This window comes from Tyto alba, unplaced genomic scaffold (genome assembly GCF_018691265.1).
Source record: "Tyto alba isolate M040663 unplaced genomic scaffold, T.alba_DEE_v4.0 Super-Scaffold_38, whole genome shotgun sequence".
Lineage (NCBI taxonomy): Eukaryota > Metazoa > Chordata > Aves > Strigiformes > Tytonidae > Tyto > Tyto alba.
The window spans coordinates 34,436,367-34,454,766 of NW_024881313.1; the positions used below are offsets into that span (position 1 = coordinate 34,436,367).

At 38.9% G+C, this 18,400-nt stretch overlaps 1 protein-coding gene and 1 long non-coding RNA gene across 7 annotated transcripts in view; one reads left to right on the forward strand and one right to left on the reverse strand.

The window, feature by feature from the left end:
• PRKAG2 (protein kinase AMP-activated non-catalytic subunit gamma 2) overlaps positions 1-18,400 on the forward strand; it is a 224,714-nt gene that overhangs the window by 152,705 nt on the left and 53,609 nt on the right. The gene's annotated exons all lie outside the window — the stretch shown is intronic.
• LOC116965606 lies at positions 3,763-18,211 on the reverse strand. The gene is made up of 2 exons (XR_004409493.2): positions 17,982-18,211; positions 3,763-8,792 (listed from the first exon to the last, which is right to left on the reverse strand). It is a non-coding gene; the product is annotated as an uncharacterized LOC116965606 (long non-coding RNA).

The window sequence follows — 18,400 nt, forward strand, 5'->3', positions numbered from 1 at the left end:
CCATGCCTCACAGAACTGGCAGACTGTGATCTGTCCCCAGAGGTAACTACCCTGCATCTGTCTTTCCCAGATTTTCTTTTTTTTTTATTTTTTTCCCTCAGAATGTAAAATCTTTGACATTTCCCATATCTAGAAATCTAGAACTGTAAAGGACATAAAGGTTCATGAGGTCTGTTTCCCTGTTGAATGACTGCAAGTTCTGTTTCACTCCAATTCTTAGCAATTCCAAAATCTTTTTGCTTTTGTGTAGCTATCTCCACAGCAGCAGCAGCCGTGGTTATTCTGAAAGTGTTTAGGTACTGGATCAGTGTTCACATACGTCTTTCAAGTCGTTCACACACATCCAGTAAAACCCACGCCATATTTTGGGGACCCCTCATAATGGTTAGGAAGTCTCTGATCTTCAACCTAATTTTTTTCATGGACAGGTTACGACCATTTGCTTTTAGAATTAATAGCCATTTTCATTCATTTTTTGTTACATTCTGTTGTACCTGAAACCAACCTTTGTTATTCTAGATTAAGCAAGCCAAACTCTCCCTACAAAATCGAGTTTCTGTTCTGCTGCTATGCAAAAGTAAATAATTAAATAAAATAAATCTTACATTTATAGTTAGGGATCTTCAGCAGTAATTTTTCTCCAGCCAACTCATTGCCTTTCCATGTAAGTAGTAGTAGTAGTCTTGGGATACATAAATTATGAAACTCAAAGGCTTGTAGGACACAAAAATATTTTTGGTAGGTTTCAGTCAGTCATATTATTTGCATATGAATGTGTTTATCGGAGTTATGCAGCTACAGAGGAGTCTTTTGTACCTGTTAGAATAGAAGTGGGGAAACAACATAATCTTAGCACATTCCACTGACCAAAAGACTGAAAAACTTGTTTTGTTTTTATTTATTTGCTGATTCAGACAATATGAAGTTGAATAGAAGATGCCAGAATAAAGAAACAGAATTCTTAGCAAGTATTTATCAAACGTTGTGGTTGTATATATGTACAAGGGAGAGTCTGGATGGAAACTTAGTATGTTGGACTCAATTACCTCCTGTTCAGAAGACACAGAAATACATAGGATATATAGCGCCTGATTACCTTTGTTTTGTACCCTCTGTACTCATTTATATCTGAAAACAGTGACTGTGCAGGGCTGCCAGTGAATCATTAGGTTTTTGTTTACTTAGGAACAATTGTCTGCAGCTACAGATCTGTGAGGAACAAAGCCCTGGATGTTTAATTTTCAACAGAGACCAGAGAGATTTGCCATGCTCTTCTAGTAGGACAAACTGTTAGAGGAGAGAAAGGCTAAGTTTCTGCAGAAGGGCATGAATCTGAAGCTGATGTGTGTTGACTCAGGACTGTTGTGTCTTTTGATCCCTGTAAGTTGTTTACATAGCATTCCTTTACAAATACGACAGCAATAGACCAACATTCTTGATTTGAGTACTGTATTTCAAACATTTCATTTATTCTGAGCTGTGTGTTAATAAATACGTTTTCACAATGCACATGCCATAAACAAATCTGTAAAAGGCAAACTCAATTTCTTGTTTACTTAGATCACCATTGCTTGGCATAACAATTCCAATTATCTTAAAAACACACTATAAATTGTATGATAAATGGTTTCATAGGGGCCATGCTGTTGGATGATCAGTTTAATGACAGGGAAGCTTCTATGTTGACATCTGAAATGAGAAGTTAACTCTTATCTACAGGGCTCTGTCAACTTAAATTTTGTTTACTTATTACATCGTTTAACTAGTGATGATAATGTGTGAGATCCCAGAACTACTATAAATGATTCATGATTGCTCTATATATTGCAGTAGCCAAGAAGAACCCTTGGACCCAGACGTGGAATTATTATTAAAAAACCCCACAGAACAGCAGATAACTATAGTAAGGTGCATGATCAGGACTTGGAACTAATCTTAGCCCATTTTTATGATTAACTGCATTTGAAGCTGATTGTGTACTTGTTTTTTATATGTCTGAGACTGTGGCACAGACTGGTTAAAACTGTTCGGTAAGGGAGAAGGCATGGAAGAAAGAATAAAAACATTTCTTTCCCAGCGGATGTAATCAAAACCTTTCATCTTTTAGTAGCACTTTGGACAGTGTATATTTTGATGTGATTTTTAAGCCTTAGATTCAGGCAAGGGGAACAAAAAGTGGGAGATAGTTCCTGACAGAGGGAGATCCTCCTTCAGGGAGTATCATCTCAACACAGTATACAAACCTAAGCAATTAACCTTATGCTAAATGGATGTCTGTGGTAATCACTAAGATCTGGATTTATCCCACCTAACTTTAGAAACCTATCTGAGCTGCTTAAGTTGGGACTACAGTAGCTCTAGTTGTCTCTATATCCCACAGAGAGGCATTTGCAGGGGATGAAACAGATCTTCGGTGGGCTGAACAGCATTTTGCACTGATTATAAAGGGAGTGGCTCCGGGTGTTGTATTTCTAACGGAGGCACTTCTGTTAGGTGCCCAAAGCTAGGTGTGATGAGGCTGTGACACACCATTGCAGCAGCTCTTCCAGGCTTTCCTCTGGGTGTGTAGGTGTTCCTAGTGGTTGAGTTAGAAGGTTATAATGAGAAATTCAGCTGATAAGAGATCAAAGCTATACCAAAAGATTACTGTGCACTGTATTAAATGGGGAAGGAGCAATTTGATTTTTCACAGTACAGTTCATGACTCTGTACTTTGGCCTTGTGTTGTTTGGACTGTGTAACCTTCAGGCAGTAAGTGGTAAATGATAACTCTTCTCTAATGTGACATTACTAACCATGAAAGGAATGTAGAGAGGTTGCAAATTCAATAACGAACATGTTTGCCCTGTTTCTGCTTTGCTCGTATTTTAAAGTGGAATGTCGTATGTTGAGCTTAATGTGGTTGTATCCTTTTCATTTTATCCTTTCTTCCTCCACTGATGCATAAGACACTGTGAAAATAGAAGTATTCCCTGTCTCCTGCAAACACAGAATTTTTGTGGTACATCATTTCCTGGCCTTTATGGGTTTCCCCTTTCCTGGCATGAGAGGAGTCCAGGCCAGAGAAAGAAGATGGTAGCTCCAAACTGAGGAGTTGCCTTTGGATTCTCTTTTGATGTAAACAAAGTTGGGGCTTCCTCTGCTCAGAAGAAGTGACAAAGGCAGAACAAGTGGCCCTTTCCATATGATTGTATAGTTAACCACTGATCTCCAAATACCTTCTGATCCAAGTAATTTTCCAGAACATTCTTCAGGAGGGCTTCTCAGCCAGAAGGTATTCTGAGACTTACTCTAAGCTTGCATGAGCAAGTCCTGTTAAAACTGTAGATATAGCACACAGGAGGGACTGAAAGAGTCTGGAGTCGTTTTACACAGTCTTTTCTGCTCCAGCATATGGAAGAAGAGAGGAGCAGTGTACAGCTGGGACTCTCTTCCAATCCTAGATCCAGAGAGGGAAACAAGATTGTTTCTGCAGCTACCTGCTTGTTAAACAGTAGCACTTCCCTGCAAGGCTATTCATGCTGTTTCTTAGCCAAAATGTAGTAAGCTCAAAAACAGGGCTGTTAACTTGTTCAGCGTGAAAGGCTATTACATCACACCCTGCTGCTGGCAAGGAGCCTGGGAACCAGGGTATGTGCAGCAGGTCCTTCAGTTTGGCTCTCTCCAAAAAGCCATGCCACCTATCAGAGCTCCATAATCTAGCTGGCTGATTAAAGAGATTTAAATCTGATGAAGAGAACAGAAAAGTGTTCTTTGATTCTGATGTCCTTAAAAAAAAAAAAAAAAAAAAAAAAGCACAGGCTGGGAAAAAGGAATCCAGTCTGCAAATGTACAAGAACTCCCTATTTCAGCATTCATGTGGTTTAAGGCAATATATTAGAGTGCCAAGACATTACTGTGATTCAGCTTTGATTTACACCACAGTAAACTGATGACAGAAATTAGAGCCAGAAAGGCTGTCATCTACCAGTGAAGAAAGCTCTTGCAGTGGTGGTGTGTCCAGGCTAGTTTTAAGTGCCTTAATACCAGCACTCCTTCTGGGAGATGATTCTGTTCTCTAATAGATCCTATGGGCTGTAACAAGCTGTCGTTGTTTAAACGTTTCTCCTTTGCTGGAACTGTTGCTATCCATGTGAAAGTGTGTTTAATTTAAAAATGGTATATATTTGTCCAACAGTTGGCAGGTAACTAATCCACTGCAAACCTAGTAAATTAATAACTTTTTGATGAACTATGTAACAATTACGTACAATATTAATGAGAAAATGTTTTGAGTCCACCTGACTTGATTTCAGTCTTCTTTAACAGAGCATCATGGTAGCTCCACTGAACTGAATATAGGCTCACAGGAGAATTATTTCATGTGGTTGAAAAGTCCATAGTGAGATCGTGAGATATAAACAAGAAATGAACCACTAAACTCACCTGGAACCAAACATTACAAAAATAGAAAGCTTCAGCTATACCACACTATTTCTTTTTAAATACAGCTCCCATTTTATTAATATTCTGTTTTCCCACTTCACCTTTTCCCTATTAGTTGTATCTTTTGTATCACATTTGGTATTTTCCTCCCCTTTTAGTATTTAAAATATGCAACAAACATCTTACTACCCATTTTGTACCAGTTCATTTGCTTTTTTTTAAAGCTACTTATTTGGTCTAGAGAAAAAATGCCCAGTCACATCCTTCTGAAACACTGATTTCCTAATGTGTTTGTATCCTGGTTGCAGTGTTCAGATTCATGGCAATCAATCTTAAGATGCAGAGAAATTGTAACGCATAAAGATGATTTTTTCTGCCCTAAGGAAATGTGTGTCTATGTCAGCTTGTGGCTTTTTCTGCAGCCACAGAGATAATTTAATCAACTATCTATGGATTCACTCAGTGGATACTTTATTTTAATGGCATAAGTCCTACAATTCCTGTTCCTCCTAGTCCTAGATCAAAAGGATAAGGGCTAGGTGGGAAGGATGAATAGCCAGAATGCTGAGTCCAATCAATTCCCAGCTGCTCTGACAGCTCTCATAAGGCTATAAGTAGCTAAGGCAATTAAAACTAGAGCATTTCTGAGTCTTTTTTAAGATACACATTGGTACCAAAATCATGACCCCAGCATCCTGAAGACAGTTAGTGGCTTAAAGCTAAGTTACTTTTATCACCCTAAGTCCCGGTATAAAAAGGCTAAACCTAAGGATCTGGCCTCATCTGTCTATATAAATAGATATATTTTGAATAAGTAATATGATGTAAAAGGGTGCTTTAAGATTGACAGCTTGTTTTTACCCGTTGAACTTATTTCTCATGGCACAGTTTATTTCTGAATTTTAGACTTGTTAATTTAATAAACATCCTGTTATTTTGCCAGAAGATCAGAATTTCACTTTAGAGTGAGCTCTGTCAGCCATTAGAAGCCAGATACATACTCTCTGATTTAATGTAAAGCTGCAGCTTAATATAGGATTGGTGACAGTTCCTTACCAGTTTTATCTGGGCAATTTTGGAACACAAAAAATATTTACTATTTAGGCTGTTTATTCACAAAGCAGTAGGGATTACAGACCAAAGTCTTTCCATGAGAATGGAGGAGAGATGCACAGTTTTGAACAAGTTCTGTTGCACCATGCCTGCTTATGTATTGGACCAGAGGGAAAATACAGCTAAGAATAAGAAAAACATGCTTATGGAAGGGAACTCTATGAATTCCTCTCCGTCTTCATCTTTATTAGCCTGGTTTCGTCTACACTGTATTTTTACATACACTGTCTTTAATGGCCAACAGCACTTTAAAGGATGTAAAAAGCTGGTTGATACAGAAAGGAAATTAACTACATAAAGCAGTGATATTCCTTTCCCACTTCTTCACACCACTCCCCTGTCCCTTCCTCTGACTGGATGAAATAGCCTGTTAAAGTTAGGAGAAATAAATGGGACATCACAAACAACACTCACTTCTGTATGGCTTCTTTCCCCCATCTTTCGTATTTTATAGTGTCACTACCTGCTTGTTCACAAGGAGAGCAATACAGCTCTTTACAAATACAGCTTGTGTCTGGTTTTTTTTTTTGTTTTTTTTTTTTTTTTCTTTTAAGATTACTATCAAGCAAGTATGGCCGTTTGAAAGTCAGCTGCATGGGCTGCTGACTCAGAAGAGGACTAGATACCATCTTGGCAGCAGCTTGGAAAAATGTTTCCATTGTGCTAGTGAAATGAATGCAAAATATTTATTCTTTGAGCTTGTTCACAACAGCATTCTCAGCTGGAACTGAGGGTGAGGCCATGTGGAAGACATTTGTAGGAAGACAATAATGATTTGTACAGTGCCCAAGGTATGCATAATCTTATTTTATGATTAGCAAAGGACAAAGCTTCTAGCATATGGGGCTTATAAACTGAAGTGTAAATCAGTGAAGTAATCAACAGAGAATAAAAGAGAAAAGGTAATGGAGGCAGAAGGTCAGCAAAAGAAGGTGAGGGGGCAGAATTCAAGAGGGAAGGTTTTAATTTCATTTTTTTGCATGTTTAGGGTTACGGTAAAGTGCCAGTGATAAGACTTTTGACATTTTTATCTGTCTTACTTTTTCACTTACAACTGCACAAGCCAGGACATCTGCAGTATGTAGAAAGTCTTCTTCCTTGTACCTCAGAACAAAAAGTTACTAATTGCTAGTTTGTGGTATATGAACACATATGATTCAGGTAGAAAAATAAACATGATTCTTGCCCTGAGGACCTTATCGTCCAAGAGCCTGATCTAGCAAAACAGGCCAGGCAAATTCTAAAACCATAAGAAAGCATTGGCTTAAACAGGATTGTTCCTAAGCACTGCTTCCAGTATATGCTTGCAGAATGGATTTTAAGTGTAGCCATAACATAGCTAGCAATGACAGAAGGCACTGAAGAAAGGTAACCTGAAGGTTACAGCACCGAGTTTGGTTGAGGTTGCTATGTATTTATGTTGCTGAATCTCAGATGCTGTTTTGTTTTGGTCAATGTCAATGTGATGATGGCCTTGATCCAGGAAAGTACTTAAATGTGTGGTTAATTTTAAGTATATTGGTAATCCTGTTGGAGTCAACAGTACTAGAGCACTTAAAGCTATGTGCATGCCAAGTCACTTTACTGGATCAGAGTCTTTGTACAATTTTTATTGTCTATTAAAACAGTTAAAATGACTATCACAAGTACTGAATATGAGAAAGGAACCTGGTGGACAGGCAGAGGATGGAAAAAAAGTTGGGGAAGACACTAAAGGTTCAGAAAAGACTAAATGAGGGAAAAAGCTTGGGAATTAGAAAAGAGATCCTGGCAACAATGGAAAATCACTAATCACTGAGTGGCAAGGAGAGCAGCAGCTGCAAGATTGCTATCTGCCTGCTGTTGTGTGTTTGGCCTTTCAAGCTTTGGGTGTTGGAATTGTATTTACTTGGAAACACTCATGGTGTGTACTACCTCAGAATCCAGCTCCTTACATAAATGGAAATGGTTATTGATGAAGACATGGCTTATGAAAGAAGACAACAGATTCCTACCCCTTTCCTTTAAGCATGCTGATAATGACTGCACAAGGGTGCACCTCAACAGACTTGTTGCACACAGGGACAGGAATCCAAATCTGCTAAAGCAGATTTATTAGGGAGTGGTGTGAGGAATAGTTTCCACAGAGATTGCACAACTTTCTTTCCTGGAATATGTCTTCAGAAAAAGAGAGCAAGATGCCACCAAGCATGGCTACGGTACAAAAGGACATAATACAAACTGGTCACCAAGTCGTTTCTTCCATCATCCAAGATTTTAGAGGTCCAGAGGTTACATTTTGAAGAAAAGAATGCCTTCCTCAACGTTCCTTCTTTTTCTCGTGGCCTCAAGCATCTGACTGTGGCTGTTTTAGAGAATAAATCTTGGAATTCAAAGAGCGTTTCAGCTGCAGAGTCATTAAGGAAAACAAGAGTTTAAAAAGGAGAAAAATACAGTGTCAGTATCTGGGCATGCTTTGGAGATTAGAGTGAGCTGGCTGCAACCATCTGCCCCACCAGAGATCACTTGTGCAACTCTAATCACTTGGTCTCCCAGTGCCTCAGTTTCCCATTTATAAAAATAATGGAGTTACAGTGTCAAAGAGACGTTATGATGATAAATACGTAAAAAAGTTCTACAGAACTCAGATATTTTTTGAACAGGAGCTCCAAGTGTCTTAAGCTAAGTTAACCGTAGATAACATGTTGTATTTAAAGCTTGTAAGGACAGGCTTTTACACTGCAGACTGTAATTGTGTAAAGGAAGCTATCATGTTTTCAGAGCACATCAAGATTTACACAAAAGATCACTGTAAAGAGCTCTTCTGAGCCCGAGGGAAGCACGTCAAGAAATAATTTCAGCTCTTTGCAGACATTTAACTACAGACTGAAGCTGCGTCTAAGTTTACATGATTGTGAATCCAGTGTTTGCCATATCCACACTATGAGTATCCACTGTTCATGAATACACTTTTGTATCTGCAGCTCCACAACCTCTGTAGTAATATGAGCATGGTGGCAGGCTTGCTGGAGGTGTATCCCTGGTCCATTAGCATGGAACTAATTTAAATTCTTTTCAGTTCTAGTTCCTGGAATACCAACAAAAGCCTTACCAGTATTTCCATGTCTCTTTATGACATTATTTGTAGTCATGAAACATTTAGCTCAGACACCTGATATGCTTCTTGCTTAGCACAGTCCTTGCTTCAGTCCTTCCAGACGGTGTCAAACCACAGAACCAGTACAGAGGACGATCTGGTTTCACCTGTAGTGTACCTGAAATGACAGAAGGATATAGTTAAGAGACTGTCAAAAGGGAAAACATGCATGACAGAAGGAAGATATCCATTGCATGTTGCTGTCATTGCAGATTTCTTTTGTGCATAACAATGAAAACAAAACAGCGCACAGAAATTAGGTCTGTAGTGATCAGCAATAGATCTGGAAGTAACTCAGGAAGAGGGTTAGGTTTCTCAAGCTGTGCAAATTCAGTGCCATCTGAAAACCAGCTTTTGGTCAAAAATTAATTTATTTGGAGATTACAGGTCAACCATTGGTTCTGTGTTGAAGGAAGTTTATTAAGATATTGGTTTGTCTGTGCTTAATAGTAGCTACTCTGAGATAACAGACTTCACAAGCTTTAGTAGGGTCACTGCTGGCATTAATGCCTAGAGTTTGTCAGCTGTGGGGTAGGCTTGAAATCTAATGCAAACACATAAGCCCCAGGTGCTACAAGGAAGTCCTTAGGTGTTTAAAGTCCTCCTAGAACTGCACTGAAAAATAATTTAATATCTTTGCCTGCCTCTGAGGTAGCTTTCAAATACTCCTGGAGTCCTACTGAGCACTGAGATCCTCAGTTATGATAAGCTTTGCAGAAAGTGGCCATTTACAGAGCAGCTCATTTGCTCCACGTTTAGTCTGCAGTTACCCGTTTTGTGCAGCCCATGCTACAGAGTGAACTATTTGTTCAGTGCAGGTCTGTGTAAACTTCCTGAAGAAGTCTCATTGAGACTGTGGGTGATTCAGCTCTGAGCTGAAGGTTGTCTCTGTTTTTCAGTAAACCACCCTTGTAACTCTGACCTGCATCATCCTGCTAACATCTAGGCTCAACAGATCTGCTTCTAGCCTTTCAAAACTGCTGATGGTCATGAAAATTATATTTTAATGGTAGGGCACCAATAGGTTACTAGAATTTTGCAGTTTACTCAAGCCTGAAGTGTGGTATCAATTAACTTTGGTAGGAAAAGGTGTTTCATTTCAAGTTTAAAAAGTATCATCATTGAAAGCTGGTGTAGTAAGTGTTTGCACAGTGAAGTCACTATCCATGACCAAGGCTTTGAAATATAACACTAAAATAAAAAAAGCAAAATAGTGTGTAGTAAATGTGTCTATTTAAATCAGATTTGGCTCTGAGTATTTTTTTTTAAATTTGTTATTCTCAGTGGCCTCTCTTCTGCAGACAGTACTCTGTACTCAGTAGTACATCAGCACTACTCCACACTCAGTGCATCAGTGCTCTGGCCTTGATGCAGCTAAAGTACTTAAGTAAGTGCTTAATTTCAACTAAAATAATTCTGTATTCAGTGCCAGTGAATGAAGACCTATGTAAATGTGGGCTCACTCTTCTTTTCCATCCACTTTCAATTAGTGGATGCTTATCTGTTTTTTACCATCAGTATTATTTTAATCCATTCTTCCGTTTTTTTTTTTTTTTTTTTTTTTAAAATGTACCTTTGTCATAACAAAATATCTACTGTAATTATGCTTATTACCTGATTATTGCAGCTCTCTCCAGCAATAATTTCCCCTTGCCCTTAACTGTGCACCCCTCACTGTGATAAGAGGTAGGTCCTATTTCAAAGAGACTAAGGAGCACTCAAGCATAGGTGTGAAAACAGCTGAAGTTTATCTTTTAGAGCATATCTGATAACAAACATTTAAGACAAGAACACTTAAAAACTCTGTAATAGATTAAAACTAAGTGGCATCCCTGCATTCACAGAATCAGGTAGCACACTTGTAACATCAGTATTCTTAACAAACTCAGGTTAGTTCCTCACAAGTACTTAACTTTTTTGAACTTTGTGTTGAAAAGGACAGAATTTAAATTGTTGGCCTGTTTGATTAATAACATGTCATGCTGATAGCATTAATTCAGACTCCACCCATACTCTACAAGAGTAATCTGAGGAATGAATATTGGCCACAAAGGCTTATGTAGAGAATGCGTCTGATATTCTTGACTCAAAAGTCAGCCTTAGCCAAGTTGCAGAGTGATACGGAATCAGACATACAGATAGAGATTAGAGGTTATGTAAACAAATCCTGCCTCTTCTCCACTTCTGCTTTGACTCTTCTGTAAGAATTTAGCTGAGGATCTAGACTACTTCTTGGTCTTCTACTTCCTTTGAAGTTTATTTTTTAGAAGTGCTTAACTCTTCTGTCACTAGTACCATGTTTTTTCTTCAAGTGAGGTGTGGCAAGACACTGTTCATGTATAAGATAGGTTCTTTGTTTCTGGTGTTAGATCAAAGGAAGTTTTGTAAATCTATCTCCTGTTTCTCAATTAAGTCAGTGACAGAACTCACTGTGATTAAACTGCAAGTTCATTTCCATACAGAAATACTTAGGAAGGGCTCTCTGCTAAAAACGTGAAATCACTCTGCACATTCAGTTCACATGTCTTCAGGGTAAACAGATTTCAACATTCAGTGCTGTAATTGCAGTGAAGATTTAGTAGAAATGCAAGTTGTCCATTTCATCATCTTTCCTAGCGTTGAATGCACTCCTATATTCTCTCCTCTTTTTTTCTTAAGGATTTGGCTGAATTTGATTGTTGTTCCATTTATGTTATCCATTTAACCTACTAAAGATCCCCAGCTGTGACTGCTTAGCACTAATAATTAACTCTGTAAAGTAATTAATATTATAGCTACTGTTATTTAGGAGGATACCTGCAGTGGGAAGTTAGTTACTAGTTGTAAAAGCAATGTATAATTGTTCTGTAATCCATGTCAAAAGACTCCTGCTTAGAACCACTGGGGGAGTCATTCTGATGATATATTGGGATGAAATAAAAAAATCCTTTCAAGGTAGAGTTCTTATCTGATGACAAACTCTGGTCGAACCGTTTTAAAATTAAATCCTTAGAGACATCTTCAACCTTACTATACAGTATTAGAAATACATAAAGAATATATACACATGCTCTATCACTTTCATACCTCCTGCAGGATAGTCGTGTCTTTAATTCATTGAGGGCCCTGCAGAATAAGGACAGAGCACCAAACCGACACCAATAAGGATGCAGTGGAGAACATAAAATGCCAATGTGGAGTGCATTTTCAATGCCAGGTTTTGTTATGGGATTTGGTTAATGTGTTCTAAACAAACTGTAACCTCTGAGTTGTCACCACCTTCATTTATACATGCTACACACTGGCATTATTATAGCATTTAATATTTCAAAAGCCTTTTGACTAGAGCAAATTTTATTGCATTCCTTCCCGGTACAGGAAGAAAAGACTTTAATACAGTATTTTGTATGAGGCATCCCCTTCATTCCCAGTTTGCTTGGTGCTGTAACAGACGTTCCTTAGAATAAATGATAGAAACTACAATTCCTGCCTAGCTGCTCTGTTCACTCTGAGCTTTTCGAGGGAAGGAGGACTTTGTATCAGAACCAGGCCCAGAGCTCTTCACTGGCATTGATCATGTTCTCTAACCACCTAATAGACCCAGGGACTGCCACCCCATAGTCAGCCTTTTCAGCATGCAGTTAGCATTTTTAAATACAGAAGGGATCCAAGATGGGATCCCACTCTCAGCCTCATTCTAGTGTTCTCGGCTGTCTTAAACCACTGGTATTCAGTTATCACAGTCTAGCAGAATACACGTAGGAGTTTAATTTACAGTTTAACCAGCAGATAAAACCTTTTTTTGTTCTGATAACTTCTTTTTCCACTTCATGAACCAGACTAAATTAAAGCAAAAATAAGCAGTAAGTGTTTTAAATTAATTTTGCACAAACAGATTGCAACAGAATAAGCATATCTATGACATACATTTGAAAAAATACAAAATTGTTCATTGACAGCTCATCAAGAGAAGAGCTGTTAACTACTTGAGTTGTATAGAACTGTAATTGTAGTAAGGAGCACTGGCAAATGGTGGGAAAATTACCATTTGTAGTTTACTCTTGCATTCAAAATGGGTTTGCTTTGATTTGCATTTAGATGGGAATTCCTTCTTGTTGCTCTTCAATCCATTAGGTTTTATAAGGTAAGTAGCTTTTGTTTTCCTCCTGAAGTACTTGGAAGGGCATTCAGTTTTACTGCTGAACTATGAGCTGTGCAGGTAGCACCCCTAGCATATTGGCATTAAGCCTTCATTGATCAGAATGAAAGGAGGAGTAGAAAAGTCAGGAAAAGCTTTGAGAAAGACAGCCTTAAAGTTACCTGGAAATGCCTATTTCTAAATAAAGCACAGGTAATGTTTTTGTTGCAATGCTTGAATAAGTCTGCTTCACATGGACTTGTGATTTGCAGCAACATTTCTTTTTTTTTTTAGGTTGTTCTTTCTATTTTTACCAAGCCATCAAAGACTAATATGTTATCTTTATTATTACTCAAGCAATATTTGCTTTAGAATTTTTCTGATTTAGAATTAAGGCTACTTTTTTGGGTGAGGGGCAAAGCAAATTTATGTTTGTATTAGATCGTTAGTAAGCTGGCTTTTGTACAAAACATACATATAAAGACTTCTAGCTGAATTATCACACTAAGACTAAATACATTTTTCTAAAGATGGGACAAAAATAGAAACAAAGGAAAATAAGTCTGAAAAAGACATTAAAAATTCATTTTCCCCACAGCACAATCAACTATGTGTAAATAATTCCCAACAAATGTTGGGGTTTTTTTTAAACCTGTTGCTAAAAACCTCCCATGACAGAGATTTGACAAGTTTTTTCAGCAAAGAGTGCTGGTGCATCACTGTTATGTTCAGAAAGTTCTCCCAAAGTCCAACCTAAGACTTCCTTGCTAAAGGCTAAGTAGATAACTTCTTACCCCATAACCAGTGGACCCAGAAGATAGTATATCACTCTCCTTCTTGCAGAAACACATTATATTTAGAGGCTGTTGTTATATTTTCCTTCAGTCTTTTTTTTTTTTTTTCCTAGACTAAGAAACTGGGAGATTTTGAAGTCCTTCTTTACAGGTCATGTTTTCTGGACTCCTAGATCATTGTTGTTGCTTTTCTTTGGACTCTCTTTGGCTCATCCTTGAGTTCAATACCCAAAACTGAATGCAGTATTCCAGCTGACATCTAACCATGGAATGTGCAGAACAGATTCTCTGTGTCTTACCTGTAACACTTTTGTAGATAGTGTGATTTTTCTTTCCAAGCTTCTGATAGTGTTGTCTGACATTTATTTTCATTCTCAGTTCTTTTCCTTGCATGACTGCTGCATGCCAATCCTTTCCCATTTTATTTTTGCATTTGATTATTGTGTGACGTGCTCTACTTACCCATATCAAAGTGCATCCTGTTTTTCAAAGCATTGCAGCACTTCTCAAGATTATTTTAAGTTCTAAGGCTACTCCTAAAAGAGTAGCATCTTTTACCGTTGAGTCATTTGAAAACGCAATCAGGTTATTCATTATTCCTCCATCAAGTCATCAGTGAAAACACTGAATGATATCGGATAGAACACAGACCTCTGTGGAACTCTCCCTTAAACCCTTCCAGTTAGATAAAGAAATCTTACTACCTTCCTTGTGAATATTGTTGTGACATTTAGCAGTTGTTTCATCTAGACTCTCTGGCTTGCTTGTGTGGGCATTCATGCAAGTTACTGTCAAAAGTTCTGTTAACTCATGCTGCATCTGCTTACCACAAGACTTCTAGCCTGTTATTAAAGTGAATGAGATTGGGTTGGCATTGTTTATACGCATTGGCTGTTACTGATGATCTTTCTTCCCTCTAACCACTTAAAATGGGTGTATTTGTTCTCTTACCCATCTTGCAGTCAAAGTTACAGTGAACAGTTTATAGTTTCTTGGCTCCCTCCCTCCATCTTCCCTTACAGATAGCTATGCTAAGCAGAATGAACTTGACCAAAGTGAAATGTATCGATCTAGTCAGTACAGTGATTGCAAATCATTTTATCCGAAGTAGATGTCTAAAATAGGCCATGTGAACAATGTCCCAGAAATGTGTTTCTCCACCGGTTGCAGAAGTAGCAGCCTAGGGTAACTTATTCAATATGAAAAGCTACACAGCAGGTGTCATTCAAAGCATTTTGATACAGCTGCTCTGATGTCTGCCACTGAGAGATCCCTATCCCAATGGATGTATTCCTGCTAATTCAGGGAGGCAAGATGGCAGGAAACTATATCAGAAATAATCTGCTGATGTTAATTGCTGTTCACATCCCTGAACTGTCCCTATAATTTAAATACTTATGAAAATAATGGAATTCCTTCAGTAGGACATCGGACTAAAAGGATTCCTAGATTATCAGATAGGTTTTAACATATTCATTATAAGTGCATATATAATTTACAGGACTGCTTTTATTTCCACATAATGTCAGTCACTGCCTTTACCCTAGAAAGCTGAAGAAAACAGAGACAAAGCGGTTACCTATTAAAATTTACATTCTAGCCTTCCCAGAAGTCCTAAAATCTCTTTTGTTTACATCCACCTTGTTATGACTTTTGCTGTTGTATCAACCTTGAGTTGTTTTACTTTGCCTCTACAAAGATTGCTGGCACTGCTGTATTAAGCTTCTGTATTAGTATTATGCTGTAGGTCCATGGTTTTTCGCATAAATAATGCCCCTGTAAAAACTGAATTGAAACCTTGCAAATCAGCAGTGTGTTCAGGCAGTTTTGATTTTGCATATATATGTCTTCTAAACTTTTATATATAAAATTTATTTTGCTTAGTATACGAAGTATATACTATCTTGTCGCATTGGATATCTCAAACAGTTAAAATGGGCTACCTGACACACTCTGATAGCAAACATTTAAACCATAATCTAGACAAATCCCTTGGTTATAGTTAATACAAACCTCCTGTGGCAGTAAAAGAAATAGTCACAATGAACATATATTGAAATGTTACAATATATAATATCATCTTGGTGGGAATTATAGGTCCTTGGAAAGACAGATCTTTTCCCTATCTTCAACCAGCAATCCTTTGGTAAAATGGCAGGCAGAGTTTGTAGAGAGAGGTAATACCTACAACTGTTAAAAATATCTGCTAATTTGTCTAATGCTGTAGTAGTTCACAATGAACAAGATGGTGTTTTCACCATTGATGTAAGCTGACTTAAGAGTGGGTTGTTTCTAGAAGGTGTGGTCCCACTGTCACTCCTGCCCTTGGCACTCTTTGTGCCAGTGCTAGCTGATACAACTGCACAGTGAATTGGATCGGGAACTGGTCTGGATAAAAAACAATCTTTGCTTTTAGTCCCTTTGGTTTTCAGCTGCATCAGTTTCCTGTTCTGACTCACTGCATTGCCTACAAGCCAAAAGGAGCTAGAATGCAAAGCGAGGAGCAAAATGAACGCCATAATCAGCAGATTGTTCCAAAATTGGTTCAAACCAATTGTGAGATTGTACAGAGAGTGAAGGATGGAGTTTCAGCCTTTAGTTCTCTGTTTCCTTTGGAGGTTTTTTTAGCAGTGTGGATGTTACAACATAGCTATAATGTTTCCATTACAAATCCCTGTCATATATTAAATTAATGCCTTCATATTTTCTTGAGTTTTTCATAGTACTCTTGGTCTGGATGCAGATTCTGCCACTGTAAAACCCTGATCTTGCAGTAAGCTTCAAGTTCACAGCACAGTGTAGCTCACTGCTTGAAATAGGCTTAACTGACTTCTTATAAACATATCTGTGTTTTGTAGCAGGTGAAATGCAATGCACATCTTTGAAGATTAGGTGTCACTTCCAGCTACAAACATCCTCAGAGCTGTATTTCCTCATGGCTGGCGCTTACTGGATAATTATGGGTAGAAAATACTTGTTTTAAAAAAAAGATAGAAAATCATGGCAGTTAATTCCAATCATGTATGTCATCTTAATCTTTTTTTCTTTTGGTTAGCAAAAGAGGTTAAAAACTCTTATCGGTATCAAGGTACATGATAAGGAAGATAAATTATTTAGAGCTTTTAGAGATAGCTCCCAGAGATAATGAAAAGCTTCAAAAGCATTTTAATTAGTAGACTGAAAATATTATAAATTAATATGAACTGCTTTGGTATCTTCCGTGGCTGGTCAGTTAGAGCATTTACTGAAATCCTAGAAGCCTTTTAAAAATACAACTAAGAATCAAATATTTTAGGATTTTCTTTCCAAAGGATCTTTACGGTAAAGAAGATATTGGTAACCTCCTCGTCTAGCCTTAAAAGTGTCCCTAGGATGAGGCAGCTTGAGAAAAAGCAGCTGTCACCAGCGGTTAGCTGCCTTTCATGTAACTTCTCTGGACTTGAGAAATGACAGACAGCTTTCTGTTTTCCCATGATTTATGGCTCTCTCCTCCCACCATAACTTTAATTCTAATTACCTTTCATACTTTCCTATGTTATATGCACATTAATGTGCTATCCTTGATCTATTCAACATTCTCTCCTTGAAGGACCTGCTGAACTTTTGAAGCTCGAGCCTCTCCTTAGGGACCAGTAGATTTTAAATGATCTCTAATGGCTCCTGTGATTCCTTTGGAGCACCATGCATGTGTGTCTGCCCACTAAATCTGTTGCCATTGCCAAAGAAATAATCTGTTTATCCACCTCTACAGCGTCCATGTCTGAGCTGGTCCTGCTGGGCTTCCTAAACAGTCAGTGGGGACCTATTCATTATAATTAAGGAAGCCTAGCTACAGCTTACCACATCTCACTGTCTAAATAAATCGAAATGACGAATCCATTTCAAGTATTTCCTTATTTCCATTGATTCTGATGTAGCCTGGTTTACAAGCTCGGATGCAGACTTGTAAAGCTGGGTGCAATAGATCCCATTCTTGGTAAGCAGAAGCCTCCCACGGAGCAAACTCCATCCTTCAGCCACTGTTAATAGCAAGTGGTTTGGGCTGCCAGCTTTATGTGCTCAGGTACCTGAGGGCGAGCTCAGGGCATGACACCACCTCACACCCAGTGCGGTGGAGAACAGCTCCAAAACTGCCGCTATTGTCTGTAGCGACAGCCATGGTGGGGCAGTCACATTTTTTTGTTGTCGTTTTTTCAAGAGTGATTTTTAAAGTAGGATCATCTCGTCTGATCTGCTGCACAATGTAAAGTAGAATTTCACTCACTAATCCCTGGGTCAAGTCCCCCCCTAACTTCTGGCTGAGCTGAAGAGCGTTATGAGGAGGGCGCTCAGCTACCTCCCTCCTCCTCCTCCTCCTCAGGAGATGCTCCGAGGGGTAGCGAGGCGCGCGACTTACATGGGTAGACGCCGACATTCAGGCTAACCTTGAATTGTAACTTCTCGAACGTTTTCAATGGAAACGAGCGCGTCTATTCCCAGAGCGGGTAGCCCGGGATGGCGGCTCAGACCACTGCGGGAGCTCCCTGTCACACACGGGGGAAACCCCCTCAACACACACACACCCCCCGGAGGGCAGTGGAACTGTCGGCTTCCCCGCGGCTGCCTTGCAGGTGAACGCTCAGGACCATACCAACTCCGTCTGGCGAGGGAAGAGTGGAGGGTTTTCCTCCCCTCCGCCTCCTCTTGCACTGCTCTAGTGCAAAGCGTCCAGGCGAACCGCCGAGCCTGCGGAGCGGGCTGCGAAAGGCGGCTGGCCTGGCAGAGCTCTGGGGTAGTAAGCCTCTCCCTCTTCCCCCTCCCTTTCGCGCGCGGAAG